Raw genomic sequence first — 21432 nt, 5'->3', positions numbered from 1 at the left:
GGGATAACAATGGGGTGGGTGGGATTCTCTGAACAATCAGTGGCTAGTAGTGACTGCATGCAAAGGATTGTGGGATATGGTACCAGGTATGGTAACTCTTGGAACCACAATCGAGGTGGTACTGTTTTTGAGAGCCGTACCGTTCGGTTCCATGCAGTGGAAAAGCACCGCTGTACCGTACCGTACCGAACCGTTCCCACATCATACCATGCGGTACCAGCAGTGGAAAAGCACAAAAGCGAGCCGAACCGTTCGGTTCCATGCAGTGGAAAAGCGCCATTAGAGAACAGGGGTTACTGCACCCTACTTTCTTGCCTATTGTCTCAAACAAGGGTAAAGAAGTGAAAAAAAAAAATGATATACCACTGATCAGCCATAATATTCGGTCCCATTATAACCCATTGAGGGCATGGACTCCACCAATAGACCTCTAAAGGTATGCTGTGGTATGTGGCACCAAGCCATCAGTAGCAGATCCTTTAAGTCCTGTAAATTACGAGGTGGGGCCTCCATGGAGAGGACTTGTTTTTTCAGCACATTCCACAATAATAAACAGGGAATCTAATGCAATAATTACATTAAATACCAGTAGTGCAAGGATGGTGGCACTCTCCTACCACCTCTGAAGTTCAAGGAGTAACCTTTACTGCAAATAGGACTATGGGAACAATAAGTGAATCCCCTTAATAATCCATAAATGTGTATAATGTGTAAATGTGTATTCAAACACAAAACTGATAACCATAAATGTTTAAAACATAATAAAAGTCCATATGATAAAAGCAAAGAACATCCAAGGAGATATCTTGAGATGACGTAAAGTGAAACTATGGGTCACCAGTCTCCACCACCACCGTGTCCAGGGGATCAGCTGAAAAACTCACCCACCAGAAGATGTTGCTTAATCACTCTTGTGGTTAACCGCTTGCCGACCGCCGCACGACTATTTACGTCGGCGGTCAGCCCCTCACAGGCAAAGTGACGTAGGGCTATGCCGCTAGCCTGTGAGGCTCTAGGGAGCGAGCACGCGCCGGGCACTCGAGATCGTCCGTTACACCGGAAGAAAGGCAGGCGGCTAATGTAAACAAAGCCGCCTGTCATTCTTCCCTGTGTAAGAATGGAGATCAGACGGTTCTACTATGTAGGACGGTTGATCTCTGTTCTTACACTAGTAGCCACAGCCAATCACAGTTAGAAACACGCCCCTAAGACACACTTAACCCCTCCCTCTCCAATACAGTTAACTCCTTCACTGCCAGTGTAATTTTTACAGTAACAGTGCATATATATAGCGCTGATTACTGCAGTAATGTCACTGGTAACCCCAAAAGTGTCAAAAATGTCAGTCAAGGGTCCAATCTGTCCGCCGCAATGTTGCAGTCCCGCAAAAAAAAAAAAAATCGCAGATCGCCGCAATTATGACAAAAATCTTTCCCTTTGTTAGTAAACGTGATAACTTTTGCGCAAACCAATCAAAATACGCTTTTTGCGATTTTTTTTTACCAAACATATGTAGCATAAAACAAATTGGCCGAAAATGTTAAAAAATTTTGATTTTTACATTTTTTTTGGGGGGGAATTTCATATAAAAAAATGTGAAAAATATTGTTATTTTTGCAAAATTGACGCTCTTTTTTTGTTTATAGCGCATGATTAAAAAAATCGCACAGGTGATCAAATACCACCAAAAGAAAGCTCTGTTTGTGGGAAAAAAAGGACGTCAAATTAGTTTAGGTACAGCGTCGCACGACCGCGCAATTGTCCGTTAAAGTCACGCAGTGCCGAATCACAAAATACCCCCTGGTCAGGAAGGGGGTAAAATCTTCCGGGGCTTAAGTGGTTAAAAAATACAGTAATAAAAGTCCATATGATAAAAGCAAAGAACATCCAAGGAGATATCTTGAGATGACGTAAAGTGAAACTATGGGTCACCAGTCTCCACCACCACCGTGTCCAGGGGATCAGCTGAAAAACTCACTCACCAGAAGATGTTGCTTAATCACTCTTGTGGTTAAGCTATACGGCAAAGGTCTCAGGATCACACTGGAAAACACTCCTACAGGTGTCTATCGAGCCAAGCAAATCACAATGTATAATCAAAAAAAATGAGGGCAGCCAGGATAACGTATTGAATGGATTATGTGACTGAAACCAGTCAGAATACAGAACATCCAGTTAGGCAGATAATATTAGTTGGATCAACAGTAGAACACTGTAGAAAGCCCTAAATTCCCCAAAAGGCTGTTCTCACAATGTGAGGATCATGATCGCCATGAGTAACTGCAATCCAGCCCTGTACAGATAGTAGACGGTGGTGTATGACATTCCACAATAGCTCGATTGGACTGAGATCTGGAGAATTCGGAGGGCAGGTCAACACCTCAAACTCGTTGTGTTCTTCAAAATCATTCCTAAATTTCTCAGACCAGGCCACCTTCTTATATTGCTCCGTGGTCCAGTTCTGATGCTCACACGTCCATTGTAGGCTGTTTTGGCCGTGGACACAGAACAGCAGGGGCACCCTTAATGGTTTGCGGTTATACAGCCCCATACGCAACAAACTGTGCTGAACATTTAGGGTATTTGGTGTGGATGAACATGATGGCTTCCAGCTGCCAATGGTTGCTAAGAATGCAGTGGCTACATGCACCCGCCATTCCCTTACCAACTACTAGCGTCACTTGGCCCATGCACTTATATGGCCATGAATTCCCATCCAGGTAAGCACATGGGTGAAGGATAGAGCATTACACCATTGCCTAAATATGGCCATGACTATATCTGGGCAAGGATGTCCCTTCTATTATATAGCTGATGATAGCCTGGGAGCTGTGATTTGTCTTTGTGTGCGGTGGTTTACCTCTTTTTTTAAGTAAATCGATTGACAATTGAGCTTAAATGAGGGACATTTTTGGGACTTTTTTTTTTATTTCTTTGTCAAATGGTTGGGTGTTTTTATTTTTGTGTAACTTTTTTTTTGTAAATAAGTAGCCCCCCCCCCCCCCCCTCATTGTGGATTGGTATGGTCCAGGTTCAGGAGGGGGCTGCTGCTCTCACCCACCCTTTTCCTGGCCAGCCAGGATGCAAACTCAGATTAAGGGTCTGGTATAGATTTCCCAGAAGACCTCACACATTTATTTATTTTTTTGCTTTGGCTGCCCTATAAAATATAGATTTCCTGGGGGACCTCACGCCTTATATATATTTTTTTTTTTTGGGTGAGGTAACCCTTTAAAATCCATACCAGACTCAAAGGATCAGAGTGATTCTGATTGGTCAGTATTGTCACCCAGCATCACTCAGATTGGCCCAAGAAGAGATTCAAAAAGAAAAAAGGTAGAAATTTAAATACTGGGACCCCTGATTTATAATAATTAAGAGGGGAGTACCAGGAGGGCCCATATATGGCAAACTCCATAAATGTACCCCCATTCACCCCCCTAGAACCCAGCCAGTGACCTGTTGTAAGCACAGCAGACCATTGTTCTTTAGGAATCAGCACAGAGCACCTGTGATCCTCCTATTTAGGATCACAGGTCTCTGTGTGGATTCCACAAGCCCATCCCCCTCACAGTTAGAAAGCACCCCCAAGGGACACACGTATCCCTTTAATCGTCCCTGGGTTAACCCCTTCCCTGCCAGTGTCATTACAGTAACAGTGCATATTTTGTAACATTGATTACTGTAGTAATGTCACTGGTCCTCCCAAAAATGTCAAAAATGGCAGTAGGGTCCGATCTGTCTGCCGCAATATTGCAGTCTCGCTAAAAATTGCTGATTGCCACCATTACTAGTAAAAAATAAATAAAGAAATAGAAGTGACATACGTCGCTGATTTCCGCCATTACTAGTAAAAATAAGTAAATAAAAATTACAGAAACCTTTCCCCTAGTTTGTAGACGCGATAACCTTTGCGCAAACCAATCAAAATACGCTTATCAGGATTTTTTTTTTTTTTTTTTTTTTTTTACCAAAAACATGTAGCAGGATACAAATTGGCATAAAATGACGAAAAAATTAGATTTTAATTTATTTATTTTTTTTAATTGGGAATGTCATATAGCAGAAAGTGAAATATATATATAGATATTTTTTTTTTTTTTTTCAGAATTGTCGCTCTTTTTTTGTTTATAGCGCAAAAAATAAAAAAATTGCACAGGTGATCAAATACCACCAAAAGAAAGCTCTGTTTGTGGGGAAAAAAGGACATCAATTTTAGTTGGCTACAAGTGTCGCACGACCGCGCAATTTTTCGTTAAATTAACGCAGCGTCGAATCGCAAAAAAACGGCCTGGTCATTAAGGGGGCAAATCCTTCCGGAGCTGAAGTGGTTAAAGTTTAATTATGTTTATGTCCTGTGATTGTGTTTGCAGATATGTGTGACTATTAGTTATTAATTCTCAATTTTTTGAAAAAAGTCTCTTTTTTTTTTTAACCTTCCACACCGCGTGGGTTGCTCCCATTCCATTTGGTTTTTGATGGTTCTACCCCCATAGATTCCCCACACCCCCTTTGGTGTGAGTTCGGTGAAGGACTAACCCCGCCAACCAGTTTTGTGCCTGGAACCCTTTTACATTATATATATATATGTATATATACATATTATATATATTAATATATATATATATATATATATATATATATATATATATATATATACACAGGACTTTTTTTCAGAGGGAACGCGGGGGGACGCAGTTCCGGCACCTCTAGCACTGAATGTATTTTATAGCAAGGAGTGCTTAGGGTGTGCCTGAAGGTCTATCGACGCTGGCTGCTGGGGGATCTATTGTCGCTGGTGGGGATCTATTTTTGTGTAGGAGTCTACTGTTGCCAGGTATGTCTATTGTGGCTGGTGGGGGGGTGGGGGGTCTTATTTTGCTAGGGGGTAAATTGTTGCTGGGAGATGCTTACTGTTGCTGGCTGTTGGAGGGTCTATTGATGCTAGCTACTGGGAGATCTGTTGTTGCTGATGGGGGTCTATTGTTGCTAGGGTGGTATTTTGTTTTGGGGGGTCTATTGCTGCAGGAGGGTCTATTGTTGCTGGAGGGGCTCTATTGTTGCTGGGGTGGGGTCTAACAAATTTCATACAAAATACTTAGTAGCACAAATGATACTTTGTTCTGCATTTTCTAAAAGGGGCTGTACAGGAAGGTGGGTAGGGGGTGAAACCTAGGGACCCTGCTCAAAGGTGGGTAGGGGGCAAAGACGAAGGGTGACTCAGAAGGTGACAGTTCCTGTACCTATTCTCTGAGAAAAAAGCCCTGCATATTATATATATATATATATATGTGTGTGTGTGTGTGTGTGTGTGTGTGTGTGTGTGTATATATATATATATATATATATATATATATATGTATGTATATCTATATATATATATATATATATATATATATATATCTATATATATATCTATATATATATATATATATATATATATATCTATATATATATATATATATATATATCTATATATATATATATATATATATATATATATATATATATATATATATATATATCTATATATATCTATATATATATATATATATATATATATATATATATATATATATATATATATATATATATATATATATATATATAGATATAGATATAGATATAGATATATATATATATATATATATATATATATATATATATATATATATATATATATATATATATATATATATATATATATATATATATATATATATATTTATGTGGTTGCTTAATATTCAAACCCAATTGCACTATACTATCTCAAAAAAAAAAAAATCATAATAATTTCTACCAATAAAGTCTACATTTTTTTTTTGTGGATCCATCACGTCATAAAAAACAAAAAATGTTATTACTTTCTCGGCTCTATATAAAATGATTAGAATTAGCCTTCAAGTGGCTGAATGTTTGTACAAAAAAAAGCCCAAAAAAAAAGGAAAGAAGTGTTAACATTGAACTGTCGAACGTCTTTTACAGACAGGAGCGCACAGAATAAATTATCGGTCATTAGTTCTCTTGTATGGCATCTGAGTGGCTGGCAGCGTTTTTCTATGTAGGTTACACCGCTGTGCCTGTGATGTGTCTGTCACCGGGGTTATTGTTTGATAGAGAAAAGGTGCCGTGAGACTCAACGTCTCGAAGGAATCCGTTAATGGCTCCGCGTTATCTCGATTAAGATTCCACAGGACTTGCGAGGGGCAGCATTTAAATTTGCGGTGGCGTGACAGGTCTTGGCGGGAGCGTGGCAGGATGCAGATGAGGTGGTGGCCTGAGGGCGAGCTAGTGTTGGCCCTGGGGCTCTGGGACACAATTGGCGCACATTCCTGGGCAAGAAATGTTAGCAGGATACTTAACAATGGCTGAGATGGGCCGCCTTAGGCGCTGACATAGTACAATGCACTTCTGGGTCTAATCCGGCAGGGAAAATATCTAACTGTAGGATTAATATAGCGTTCCGAAGGCACCTCTGCAGATCCTCCGGATGCTGTCCTACAGGTTTGCTCATTCGTTGCGGTTCTTGGTAGAGAATATCTTTATATACAAATTTGTCTTGAGTGATTCATAAACCCAGCAGTGCGCCAATTTCTTTTTTTTTTTTCTTTTTTGCAGACTGCCAAAAAGAAACATGGATTAGCTCTTTGTGTAATACTCAAGCTTGGTGAAAATGACAAATAAAGACCATGCACACCGGAGTCAACCTTAAGAATAAAAAAATATATATTTTGCAGATTACCAAACCTTAGATGTAGATGTGTGTGATGATCCCACCAGTAAAACATTCCCAGTTCTAGGGTGACAACCAGGGCTCAGAGAATAACTGCAGGAACTCCCCCTTTCCGAGTCACTCCTTGTCTTTGCCCCCTACCCACCTCCGAGCACCTTTTCTTGGTTCCGCCCCCTACCCACCTCCGAGCGCCATTCCTTGTCTCTACCCCCTACCCACCTCAAAACACGTTTCCTTGTCTCCACCCCCTACCCACCTCCGAGCACCTTTTCTTGGTTCCGCCCCCTACCCACCTCCAAGCACCATTCCTTGTTTCTGCCCCCTACCCACCTCTGAACACCATTCCTTGTCTCTACCCCCTACCCACCTCCGAGAACCATTCCTTATCTCCGCCCTCTACCCACCTCCGAACACCATTCCTTGTCTCCACTCCCTACCCACCTCTGAGCACCATTCCTTGTCCCTGCCCCCTACCCACCTCGGAGCACTATTCCTTGTCTCTGCCCCCTAGCCACCTCCGAGCACCATTCCTTGTCTCTATCCCCTACCCACCTCCGAGCACCATCCCTTGTCGCCGCCCCTACCCACCTCCGAGCACCATTTCTTGTCTCCGCCCCTACCCACCTCCGAGCACCATTCCTTGTCCCTGCCCCCTACCCACCTCCGAGCACCATTCCTTGTCTCTGCCCCCTACCCACCTCCGAACACCATTCCTTGTCTCCACTCCCTACCCACCTCTGAGCACTATTCCTTGTCTCTGCCCCCTAGCCACCTCCGAGCACCATTCCTTGTCTCTATCCCCTACCCACCTCCGAGCACCATCCCTTGTCGCCGCCCCTACCCACCTCCGAGCACCATTTCTTGTCTCCGCCCCTACCCACCTCCGAGCACCATTCCTTGTCCCTGCCCCCTACCCACCTCCGAGCACCATTCCTTGTCCCTGCCCCCTACCCACCTCCGAACACCATTCCTTGTCTCCACTCCCTACCCACCTCTGAGCACCATTCCTTGTCCCTGCCCCCTACCCACCTCGGAGCACTATTCCTTGTCTCTGCCCCCTAGCCACCTCCGAGCACCATTCCTTGTCTCTATCCCCTACCCACCTCCGAGCACCATCCCTTGTCTCCGCCCCTACCCACCTCCGAGCACCATTTCTTGTCTCCGCCCCTACCCACCTCCGAGCACCATTCCTTGTCCCTGCCCCCTACCCACCTCCGAGCACCATTCCTTGTCTCTGCCCCCTAGCCACCTCCGAGCACCATTCCTTGTCTCTGCCCCCTAGCCACCTCTGAGCACCATTCCTTGTCTCTACCCCCTACCCACCTCCAAGAACCATTCCTTGCCTCTCCGCCCTCTACCCACCTCCGAGCACCATTCCTTGTCTCCACTCCCTACCCACCTCTGAGCACCATTCCTTGTCCCTGCCCCCTACCCACCTCGGAGCACTATTCCTTGTCTCTGCCCCCTAGCCACCTCCGAGCACCATTCCTTGTCTCTATCCCCTACCCACCTCCGAGCACCATCCCTTGTCTCCGCCCCTACCCACCTCCGAGCACCATTCCTTGTCTCTGCCCCTACACACCTCTGAGCACCATTCCTTGTCTCTACCCCCTACCCACCTCCAAGAACCATTCCTTGTCTCTCCGCCCTCTACCCACCTCCGAGCACCATTCCTTGGCTTCCCCTTCTACCTAGAGAATTCAGAAAAGTATAATTTTTTGGTGCTAAGTAATTTGTCTGGAATTTGCTAATGAAAGGCAATAAAATAGGTCCCCTGTAGCCAGCAACAATAGACCCACCCTCCACTAACAATACATCTCCACAGCAACAATAGACCCCTCATCAGCAAAAGATCTCACCAGCAACAATAGACCCTTCAGCAGCAATAGAGCTCCCCAGCAACAATAGATCCCTCACAGTAACTATAGACCCCCCAGCAATAATAGATCCCCTCAGCTACTGCAGAACTACCCAATAGAAAGAGATCCCTCTCTCCCAGCAATTACAGATACCCTCAGGAATAATAGATATCCACAGCAACAATAGATCTGTCACAGTAACTATAGATACCCCCAGCAACAATAGATCTTCCCAGCAACAATATATCTGTCACAGTAACTATAGATCCCCCAGCAACAATAGATCCCCCAGCATCAATAGATTTCCCCTGCAACAATAGATCCCTCCCTCCTAGCAATTATAGATACCCCCAGCAATTATAGATCCCCTCAGCATCAATGGATTTCCCCAGCAACAACAAACCTCCCTAGCAGAAATAGATGACTATCTCCCAGCAACTGTAGGTACCCCCAGCAACAATAGATGTCCCCAGAAAAAAAGATCTGTCACAGTAACTATAGATCATCCAGCAACAATAGACCCCTCAGCAACAATATATCTCCCCACCAGCAATAGATCCCTCCCCCCAGCAACTATAGATACCCCAGCAACAATAGATCCCCTCATCATCAATAGATCTCCCCAGCAACAATAGATCCCTCCAAGCAACAATAGATCCCGCAGCAAAAATGGATCCCTCCCAGTAACAATAGATCTCCCCAACAGCGATTGATCTCTCCCTACCAGCAACTATAGATACCCCCAGCAATGATGGATCCCTCCAAGCAACAATAGATTCCCCCCACAATAAAATACCCCCCTGCAACAAGCAACACTAGATCCACCCTAGCAACAAAATATCTCCCAGTATCCAGCATCAATAGACTCTACAACAGCCAACAACAACAGACCACTCCCTCAAGAGTAAATCTCTTCCATCAACAGTTGACCACACAGAAACAATAGATCCCCCCACCAGCAGCAATAGCGCTTCCCAACAACAAAAGATCCCCCCAAGTGAGAACAGAGCCATCATTAATGGACCCTGCAGCACATCTCAGCACCCCTTGGTATACCATAACTACCATAAACCTCCCTCCATGAGAGGCGACTACCATAAACCTCCCTCCATGAGAGGCAACCACCATAAACCTCCCTCCATGAGAGGCAACTACCATAAACCTCCCTCCATGAGAGGTGACTACCATAAACCTGCCTCCATGAGAGGCAACCACCATAAACCTCCCTCCATGAGAGGCAACTACCATAAACCTCCCTCCATGAGAGCCAACTACCATAAACCTCCCTTCATGAGAGGCAACCACCATAAACCTCCCTCCATGAGAGGCAACCACCATAAACCTCCCTCCATGAGAGGGGACTACCATAAACCTGCCTCCATGAGAGGCAACCACCATAAACCTCCTTCCATGAGAGGCAACTACCATAAACCTCCCTCCATGAGAGGCAACTACCATAAACCTCCCTCCATGAGAGGCAACTACCATAAACCTCCCTCCATGAGAGGCAACTACCATAAACCTCCCTCCATGAGAGGTGACTACCATAAACCTGCCTCCATGAGAGGCAACTACCATAAACCTCCCTCCATGAGAGGCAACTACCATAAACCTCCCTCCATGAGAGGCAACTACCATAAACCTCCCTCCATGAGAGGCAACTACCATAAACCTCCCTCCATGAGAGGCAACTACCATAAACCTCCCTCCATGAGAGGCAACCACCATAAACCTCCCTCCATGAGAGGCGACTACCATAAACCTCCCTCACACACCAGTAAATTGCAATTGGTCAGTCCAGAAATTCAAACGGAGCTTAAGATAGAGGAACTATAGTTAATAAAGTCTACCAGGAATCCAAATATGGACCCGCCATTCATTGTTCAATAATATTGTTATAAATCTTCATAGTATGTGGCATAATGCCCAATGTAATACTTATCAGTCCCGGCTCAGGTTTCCAGAAGCAAGGCAGGTCATATGGAAGGAGATATCAGGTCATATGGAAGGAGACATCAGGTCATATGGAAGGAGACATCAGGTCATATGGAATGAGACATCAGGGCATATGGAAGGAGACATCAGGGAATATGGAAGGAGACATCAGGGAATATGGAAGGAGACATCAGGTCATATGGAAGGAGACATCGGGTCATATGGAAGGAGACATCGGGTCATATGGAAGGAGACATCGGGTCATATGGAAGGAGACATCGGGTCATATGGAAGGAGACATCAGGGCATATGGAAGGAGACATCAGGTCATATGGAAGGAGACATCAGGTCATATGGAAGGAGACATCAGGTCATATGGAAGGAGACATTAGGGCATATGGAAGGAGATATCAGGTCATATGGAAGGAGACATCAGGGCATATGGAAGGAGATATCAGGTCATATGGAAGGAGACATCAGGGGATATGGAAGGAGACATCAGGTCATATGGAAGCAGACATCAGGTCATATGGAAGGAGACATCAGGTCATGTGGAAGGAGACATTAGGGCATATGGAAGGAGATATCAGGTCATATGGAAGGAGATATCAGGTCATATGGAAGGAGACTTCAGGGCATATGGAAGGAGACATCAGGTCATATGGAAGGAGACATCAGGGCATATGGAAGGAGACATCAGGTCATATGGAAGGAGACATCAGGGCATATGGAAGGGGACATCAGGGCATATGGAAGGAGACTTCAGGGCATATGGAAGGAGACATCGGGTCATATGGAAGGAGACATCAGGTCATATGGAAGGAGACATCAGGTCATATGGAAGGAGACATCAGGGCATATGGAATGAGACATCAGGGCATATGGAAGGAGACATCAGGTCATATGGAAGGAGATCAAACAACAAAGGGACTTCCAGCGCTAACTGTGATATCTCTCACTCTCAGGAATGAATAAAGTCAAATTGCCATGTGGTGCTGCTGCTAATTAATGCTGATTCAGCATAAGTCAGTGAATGGGGGGGAAGGGCAGCAGCGCTATCCCACGGTACATAGTCTACAATGTAACTCAGGCAGGCTTGATGGAAAACCTTGAAAAGTTTATTTAAAAAATTATATATAGTGATGATTAAAACATAATAGAATGTATTCCAAACCAGATCTGTGGCGTTGCTGGGGGTCACAGGATGACCGAGCCGCTGGGTGAGCCGGAACTGTGTAGATGATCACAGCAGGGAACCAGGCATAAGGGAGAAGGATCTTATGTGCCAAAAGCAGACCGGACCAGCCGGTAAGGTGGCGTGGCTTCCTCCCACCCGATAGTGTGGCTGCTCGCACTGAAGCAGTGTAGACATGCCGCGGAGCCGCCAACCAGAGGTATCCACAGCGGAGGCCGCTACTCGTAAGCGGCGTCAGCAAGCGTCAGGACCTGGCCTGGAAAGCATCAGAGTTGCCATGACGACATGTTGCGCACTGCTGTGCTTTGTCAAAATCACGGGAGGAACAGCAACCTGAACATTTAAGGTGGAGGAGGGGGCGGGCACCCAGTGTCTCGATATCATCATTAACCCCTCAACATCCACTCTTATAAAAGATTTTTTAAAAAGGAACATAGATAAAAGCAATTGCTACTGCATAAACAGTTGGTAATGCTAGTGGACATATGCATTCAGTACTGGTACAAACATAAAACTGCAGATATGAGAAAGAATAATAAAAAACGCCAAAAAAAAAAAACGCATAATAAAAACGCATAAAAAAATAAAAAAATAAATGCAAAATAGAAACAAAAATGACCGGATGCAAGGACAACAACAACAATGATGAAATATATGTATAACAAAGAAAAAAAAAAACGCATAAAAAAAAAAACCCACAGACAGATTACACAATTGTGTGTACCTCCAACTCCTCATTCAAGCCCCCAGGGGCCAAAGACCCAAATTTAAATACCCAAAAGGTCTCCCTCTTACATAGGAGGGAGAATCTCTCATTGTCAGTCAAGGTGCCTTTAGGGATGGATTCTATAGCCATTACCTCAAGCGCCTTAAGATCTTTTTTGTGGACTTGTAGGAAGTGGCGAGGGACGCTATGTTTATCGCACCCTTTGTGGATTAACCTCCGGTGTTCACCTAAACGGGTTCGCATTGTTCTTATAGTCCGTCCTACATATAATAAATTACATGGGCACTTCAAAACGTACACCACATAGTCAGTGGAGCAAGTGATGAACTGCTTGATCTGGTATTCCCTGCCTGACCCATCGCAGATCATGGTCCGTCCATGTTGGATGAACTGGCATGTTAGACAGCCCCTCTTCCTGCATTGGAACACCCCTGTTCGATTGTCAAAAAATGTTCTAATGTCTGATAGGGGGCCAGTCGTTGTGCTCTTGAGTTTGCTTGGTGCCAGAATGTTTTTTACCGTTCTGGCCCTGCGGAAGGTGATCTGAGGTGTAGGTGGTAAAAGGGGAGCCAATCTTTGATCGAATTTGAGAATGTTAAAATGTTTCTTTATAATTTTACCAATTAAAGAGAATTGGTCATTGAAGGTTGTGATAAACCTAACGCCATTGGTGTTCTTATTTGACGCTACAGATCCCTTGGGACGGCTGGAAACAATCTGTTCGTCAAACGCCTTCTTAACCAACCCAGATGGATACCCTTTCTCTAGGAATTTTTGAGACATATGGACTCCCTGAGAGAGGTACTCACTATCTTTAGAACAGTTTCTCCTCAACCTATTAAACTGGCCTCTCGGAATGTTATTCTTCCATGATGGGTGGTGACAGCTGGAAAAATGGAGGTAAGAATTACCTCCCACCGACTTCACATGATTCTTACTGATGATGTTGCCATCCTCATGCGATAGGACCAGATCAAGGAACACCAGCTCATCCGCATCCAGAACATGGGTAAAAGCCAAACCCATATCGTTGTTATTGCAATGAGCCACAAAGGAGGAGAAGACATCCGGACCTCCATCCCAAATGAGCAGGACATCATCTATGTATCTGCCATAGTACACGAGATGTCGAGCAAAGGGATTGTTGGCCCAGATGTACAACTCCTCCCAGTGGCCCATGGTCAGGTTGGCATAACAGGGGGCAAAATTAGCCCCCATCGCTGTTCCTTTGAGTTGGAGATAGAAACGGTGCAGGAACGTAAAATAGTTATGTGATAAACAAAAATCCGTGCAGTCAACTATAAAATTGGCCTGCTCGGAATTGATGTTACCACAGCTAGTTAAAAAATGTTGAATAGCCCTCAGACCTATGTTGTGCGGGATTGAGGTGTACAACAAGGATACATCCAGAGAGGCCCACATGTAGTTATCCTCCCACTTGTGGTGGCTCAGGGTATCAATCACTTGACTGGAATCCCTAATGTAGGATGGCAGGTAGCTGACAATCGGCTGAAGAAAATGGTCTATATATACTGACAGACCCTTGGTAAACCCATCCGTGCCCGCTACTATCGGTCTGCCAGGCGGGTTTGTCAAAGATTTATGGACCTTGGGCAGGTGATAGAAATACGGAGTACTAACAACAGGGGGAAGCAGGAATGCTCTCTCTTTTTTGTCCAAAAGACCCTCTCTCCATGCTTTGTTGACCAAGGTCTGGAGTTCAAGTGGAAAGGCAGGAGACAGGTCATATGGAAGGAGACATCAGGTCATATGGAAGGAGACATCAGGTCATATGGAAGGAGACATCAGGTCATATGGAAGGAGACATCAGGTCATATGGAAGGAGACATCAGGGCATATGGAAGGAGACATCAGGGCATATGGAAGGGGACATCAGGGCATATGGAAGGAGACTTCAGGGCATATGGAAGGAGACATTGGGTCATATGGAAGGAGACATAAGGTCATATGGAAGGAGACATCAGGGCATATGGAAGGAGACATCAGGACATATGGAAGGAGACATCAGGTCATATGGAAGGAGACATCAGAGCATATGGAAGGAGCAGAGATGTATAGTAACGAAGTAGAACTACTTAAGTACTGTACTTAAGTACCGAAATGCGGTATCTGTACTTTCCTAGAGTAGAATTTTTTTCTCCTACTTCTACTTTTACTTCACTACATTTTTTCGATGATTTCGATACTTCTACTCAAGTATTTTTTTTTTTGTACTGCATAGTTACTCGTTACTTTTAAAAAAATTACCACTGCCAGAACAGTAGATGGCAGGTTGCATAAAGTTCAAAAAAATGTGTATAATGTCATTTGTAAATCAGCGCATACGAAAATAAAGGCTGTGTATAATAAAAGCTGCTATACCAAATCTTTCCAATAAAAAGAAAATATGAAACAAACAAATAAATGGTGCTACAGCGCTTAAAGTGCATCAAGAAACTACTAACAAACACAGGTTAATCATTTGAATAAATCATTTGAAATAATAAAAACAATATGATGTTCAAACTTTTGACTTATTTCTTTAATAACTACATAACACAGTACTTGTACTTCTACTTTCAGTACTTGAGTAGAAATTTTTTTTCAAAACTACTGGTACTTTTTACTTTTAGTACTTAAGTAGCAAATTTTTTGAAAAAATTACTTGCAATACTTAAGTAAAAAAAATGTTGAATACTTTAGTACTTCTACTTAAGTAACTTTTTCTGCGAGCACTTCCACTTCTACTCAAGTAATTTTTTGATCGAGCACTTGTACTTTTACTCAAGTAGAAATTTCGAGTACTTTATACAAGTCTGGGAAGGAGACATCAGGGCATATGGAAGAAGACATCAGGTCATATGGAAGGAGACATCAGGGCATATAGAAGGAGACTTCAGGGCATATGGAAGGAGACATTGGGTCATATGGAAGGAGACATAAGGTCATATGGAAGGAGACATAAGGTCATATGGAAGGAGACATCAGGTCATATGGAAGGAGACATCAGAGCATATGGAAGGAGACATCAGGTCATATGGAAGGAGACATCAGGTCATATGGAAGGAGACATCAGGGCATATGGAAGGAGACATCAGGTCATATGGAAGGAGACATCAGGGCATATAGAAGGAGACATCAGGTCATATGGAAGGAGACATCAGGTCATATGGAAGGAGACATCAGGGCATATGGAAGGAGACTATTTTAGGGCATAAGAAAGGAGACATCAGGGCATATGGAAGGAGACATCAGGGCATATGGAAGCAGACATCAGGGCATATGGAAGGAGACATCAGGGCATATGGAAGGAGACATCGGGGCATATAGAAGGAGACATCAGGTCATATGGAAGGAGACATCAAGTCATATGGAAGGAGACATCAGGGAATATAGAAGGAAACATCCTGCCTGCTTTTGCCGGATGAGACCAGCTGCAACAGAGGCAATAAATATCTTAAAATCATAAATTAAAAAAGGGACCAAAGGTTTCAAAAAATGTGGAAAATCTTTAAAAAATTTACTTCCAGGTGAACTTTTCAATAAGAACTCAAGCAGCACGCTCCCTGTTAATACCTAATCATCCATTGAAAATTCATCTTCCATGATTCATAAAGTAAGAAAGACTGTACGCTCTCCTTTTTCTCACCTCTGAAATTAAAATATGCCCCTGTGTGTCGCCGTCAGTTTAAAGCTTGTTGGATGAATAAAAATTACTTTTCTTGTTATGAAAAAAGAAAAGGAAAAAAAAACAGGCAATCCACTTTGTACTTGGGAAAAAAAAGGAAAAATATAACAGAAAAATAAAAGCCACAGAAGACTTTTCGCCTCTCCTTGAAATTTCAGATTAAAGAACGCAACTACTAACAAGAACAAATATTTCAGATATAAGAGCGAGATATGTAAAAAAACGGCAGCACTTAGGCGTGAATCTCGCCACATGAAAAAAAGGAATTAGCTTTACCAAAAGAGGATAAATCTTTGTAAAAGGGAGGATTTGAAGCGATCGCTTCCTGTGTACATAGAAGCAGGGTTAAAAATCAACAGTTGGAATGCATTAATATGGAATCTTTTAATTCTGGAAGGTCTTTCCGTCCTTGGAAGGATTGTTAGACGTCTTCATCTAACTTCTTGAAAATTCAGAGACCGAAACATAAAAACAGAAACTTACCAAGGTGTAAAGAAAAGACAACAAGGCCTCCTGCACACTTGAGCTCCTATACAGCTTTTATGGGTGCCTAAACTTTTTTGGCTCTGACCCATAGTTAGTAGACGCGGTAACTTTTGCGCAAATAAATGAAAATACGCTTATTGCGATTTTTCTTACAAAAAATATGTAGCAGACAACAAAATTGGCCTAAAATTTTAAAAAATTGTGATTTTTGATTTTTTTTTTGGGAATGTTATATAGCAGAATGTGAAAATAATTGTTTTTTTTTCAGAATTGTCGCTTTATTTTTGTTTATAGCGCAAAAAAATAAAAAATCGCAGAGGTGATCAAATACCACCAAAAGAAAGCTCTATTTGTGGGAAAAAAAGGACATCACTTTTATTTGGGTACAGCGTCGCATGACCGCGCAATTGTCTGTTAAAATAATGCAGTGCCGAATCGCAAAAAATGGCCTGGTTATTAAGGGGCAAATCTTTCCGGTCCAGAAGTGGTTACAGTTGTATACATAATGTCTGAACCTAGATTTCAGCTGGGCTGGACCGTTTACAGGGTCACAGTAGTGCTGAAGAACACCCATTAACCAGCAACTCCCAAGGCGGCAGTGCTATATATATATATATATATATATATATATATATATATATATATATATATATACACACAGTATATACAGGACTTTTTTTCTCAGAGAATAGGTGCAGGAACTCCCCACTTCTGAGTCACCCCTTGCCTCTGCCCCCTACCTACCTCTGAGCACCGCCCCTTTTAGAGAATACAGAAACAAGTATAATTTTGTAGTGCTAAATAATTTGTATGGTATTTGTTAAACCGGAGTTCCACCCACAAGTGGAAGCTCCACTTATCTGACTCCTCCCCCCTCTGGTGCCACATTTGGCACCTTTTGGGGGGAAGGGGAGCGGGTAGCTGGTTTTGACAGGTACCTGTCTCCACTTCTGGGAGAACGCGATTCAGAATTTTTCCCCCTCCTCCTTACCTCACCGTCGGGCCATTCAGAAAGCGCAGCGCACTTCGCGCATGCTCAGTAGGGAGCCGGATGTGAAGGCTTCACTGTCCGTTTCCCTTACAGACGTTGGCTGCGGCATCTGCTGGGGTTTAGACATCGCTGGATTTCTGCCCTACTTTGTGATGGATGAACATCGGCCGGGGCGGTTCACGAACGCCAGCCACAAATTTTCTCCAATGTCCGCGAACCGCAAGTTTGCGGCGGGCCCCATTGACTTTAATGGGAGGCGAACTTTAAAACCTTTAGGTCATATTTGCAGCCACAAAAGACTTACTAGCTGTGCACAAATACATATGGACAATGTCATAACAGAAGTATTGCAATTGGAAAAGCTGCCCTAAATTTTTGGGTTTTTTTTACAGCAATTTTTTTTTTTTTTTTCATAAATCAGCCAGAACTGACAGCAGCCGGTAAATACATTGTCAAATACATATAGGGTCCATTCGCACATCTGTAAAATGGGTCCGCATGCATTCCACAATTTGGCAGAACGTTTACAGACCCATTGGTTTTCAATTCCTGTCTGAAAAATTAGGCATTCACAGGATACAGAAGTAAGTGTCAGACAGTATTGGCCACAAAAATTAGCCCGCATGGGTTTACCTGACAGCTGAGAACATTGTATTCTGTGGCTGAAGGTACATTAGGCATTCACAGGATACAGAAGTAAGTGTCGGCCAGTATTGGCCCCAAAAATTAGCCCACATGGGTTTGCCTGACAGCTAAGAACGTTGTATTCTGTGGCTGAAGGTACATTAGGCATTCACAGGATACAGAAGTAAGTGTCGGCCAGTATTGGCCCCAAAATTAGCCCACATGGATTTACCTGACAGCTAAGAATGTAGTATTCTGTGGCTGAAGGTACATTAGGCATTCACAGGATATATAAGTAAGTGTCGGCCATTAAAGGCCCCAACAATTAGCCCACATGGGTTTACCTGACAGCTAAGAATGTTGTATTCTGTGGCTGAAGGTACATTTGGCATTCACAGGAATCAGAATTAAGTGTCGGCCATAAAAGGCCCCAAAAATTAGCCCACATGGGTTTACCTGACAGCTAAGAACGTTGTATTCTGTGGCTGGAGATACATTAGGCATTGACAGAAAAAATAATTGTCGGCCATGAAAGGCCCCAAAAATTAGGCATTCAATGGACATGAAATGCCTTTTATGCTGCTGCATTTACCAAAGATAAGGACCATGAATTGTTGTGTGTGGATGGTGGTCTGGTGGATATTTGTGGTCTGTCATGAGGAATTTAAATGAAACATGGTCTACTGGTCACATGTGTAGAATTCCTCAGAGATCCATGCCTCATTCATTTTTATAAATGTGAGGTAGTCAACACTGTCGAGTGCGCTTATCGGTCACGATCCCCCCTGCTGCGCTGAACGTCCTTTATTACAGGACACTGGACAGGGGGAAAGCCAACAGTTCCATTGCAAACTGTGCAAGCTCTGGCCAGAGGACCCAGTAGTCCAGGGGTTCATCACTCCTCAGAGCGTCCACATCGGCCGTTAACCCTATGTAGTCAGACACCTGTCGGTCTAGGTGTTCCCTGATGCTGGATCCGGAGTACAGCTGTTGATGGGTCGGCTAAAAGAAGGATCTCATATCTGAAGTGACCAACACATCTTCAAACCGCCCTCTTCTTGCAGCCACTATTGGATTGCTACCCGCAACTGTTTCTCTGTGAGTGGAAATTCCTCTGCCAGCGCACGCAAAAGCAGAATGCAGCATTTTTAGCAGCAAGGCCTGCAAGTGCTGCATTCTGACCGCCCTCTGTGATGGTGGTAACATTTCTGCCATTTTTTGCATGTACCGGGGGTCTAAGTACGTTGCCACCCAGTACTGGTCCTTGCCCTTTATGCTTTTTACATGGGGGTCCCCCTTAAAACACTGGAGCATGAAAGAAATGTGAGAGGACCAATGCGCTACCTGAGGGGTGAGATTGATGAGCAGGACAGACAATATGTGCCAACAATCTTGCTAATAAAATAATAAAATACAAAAGAATAGAATAGAGTAGAAAAAGCAGCCAATTATATTCGGTGTCCCCAGCGTATATTAGATATTAAGAACAATAAAAGAAATTGGCGCTAATTCATAAAATTATACAAATATACTGTGATAAATAAGTGCACAAAATTCCAACATGCAAAAATAAGGAACCAAAGATGCTTGAAAAAATGACTAGTATCAAAGCAACTGGTGATATATGATGATGCAAAAGTTATGAGTGCACAAAATAAATGTCCAATAAGTGGTGAAATAATGCACAAGCAGTGTGCCAACAAAAAGTGATTGTAGTGATAATTCCACAAATAAAACAAGTGCTGAGTGTGATTCCAAACAATGTTGCCAGAAGATTAACTGTGTCACTCCAGTGTATACAAGTGAATGTGTGCAATGGCCGCTCACCTTAATGCACACTCATATGAGCGTGTTTGGAAACTCCTTGGATATAACACAGACCTCTTATGATATAGGATGGATGGTGGGATGCGAAAATGATGCGCCTCTCTCCCCTCCGTGAGAATCAATCCAAAACGTTGATAGTAACCAACCACTGGCATGCTTCGCAGATATATGGATGCATCTCATATATAAGGGTGATTAAATAAAGGCCATCATGGTGTAGTATTTCAAAACAACAATTTTAATATTAAAAAGGACTTAAAGTAAAATAAAATACCAAATGCTGACCGCAGAAGATGCGGTGTACAATTCGACTTCCGGTTACGGCCGTAAACAGGAAGTGACGTCACCCGGTTCCTCCCGACGCGTTGCGTCACTACACATGTGACTTTCTTCTTGAGCTGATCTGGAGACTGCTGAGTGGCAGCTGATGCTACCTCCTCTTCCTGATCCGATGGCAACAATGGCTGCACATCGCAAATATCTTGTGATGGATCGGAAAATAATTCCAGTGACTCAACTGGAGGGTATATGGTGGTGGGGGTGGTGTTGGTGTCTTTGGAGGTGCACACAGCAGAGAGTGAAGAGGGTGCAGATGGAGAGGATGAGGAGGGTGCAGAAGAGGAAGGCTGAGTGAGCCACTCAACCAAGTCTGGTGCATCCTTTGACGTAATCAAACGCACCTTCTGAAACTTCACACTTTGGCTCCGGCCTACTGCTCCTGCCCTACCCCTACCACCCCTGCGTAAGGGCCTGCCTCTTCCTCTGCCAGTCATTTTTTAATTACCCTGTGACAAAAGTCTCTAGAGAAGCGCAGTATATGTGGAAGAAGGTATATAACACCCCGCTTCAATCTGTGGTTTTGGGGGGCAACTGGACTATCACATCAGTTCTACAAAAAATTGGCCAGTAACTGTTGTCACTGTGTGTAGCAGAGTTAACGCAGCAAAAGAGGCAATATTGTTGCAGGACACAAATACACTTATAAAAGTATACTCAGATAACACCCCACTTCAATATGTGGTATGGGGGGGCCACTGGTCTATCACACCAGTTCTACAAAAAAATTTCCAGTAACTGTTGTCACTGTGTGTAGCACAGTTAACGCAGCAAAAGAGGCCAAATTGTAGCAGGACTAAAATACACTGTTATAAAACTATACTGTTAAATAACACCCCACGTCAATATGTGCTATTGGGGGGCCATTGGTCTATTACACCAGTTATAATACTTTTTTAAAAGTGCTTTTGTCACTCTTTATAGTATTGCTGCAGAAACGCTCACCACACCAGTCACAATGCTGCACAGTGCAGAATATAAATCCACTATAATATCTATATTAGAAAGTATATTATAAGTGTATTACACCC

The sequence above is a fragment of the Pelophylax lessonae genome, assembly GCF_965119305.1.
Source record: "Pelophylax lessonae genome assembly, chromosome: 7".
NCBI classification, from domain to species: domain Eukaryota; kingdom Metazoa; phylum Chordata; class Amphibia; order Anura; family Ranidae; genus Pelophylax; species Pelophylax lessonae.
Note: the sequence above shows the minus strand (reverse complement) of the source record.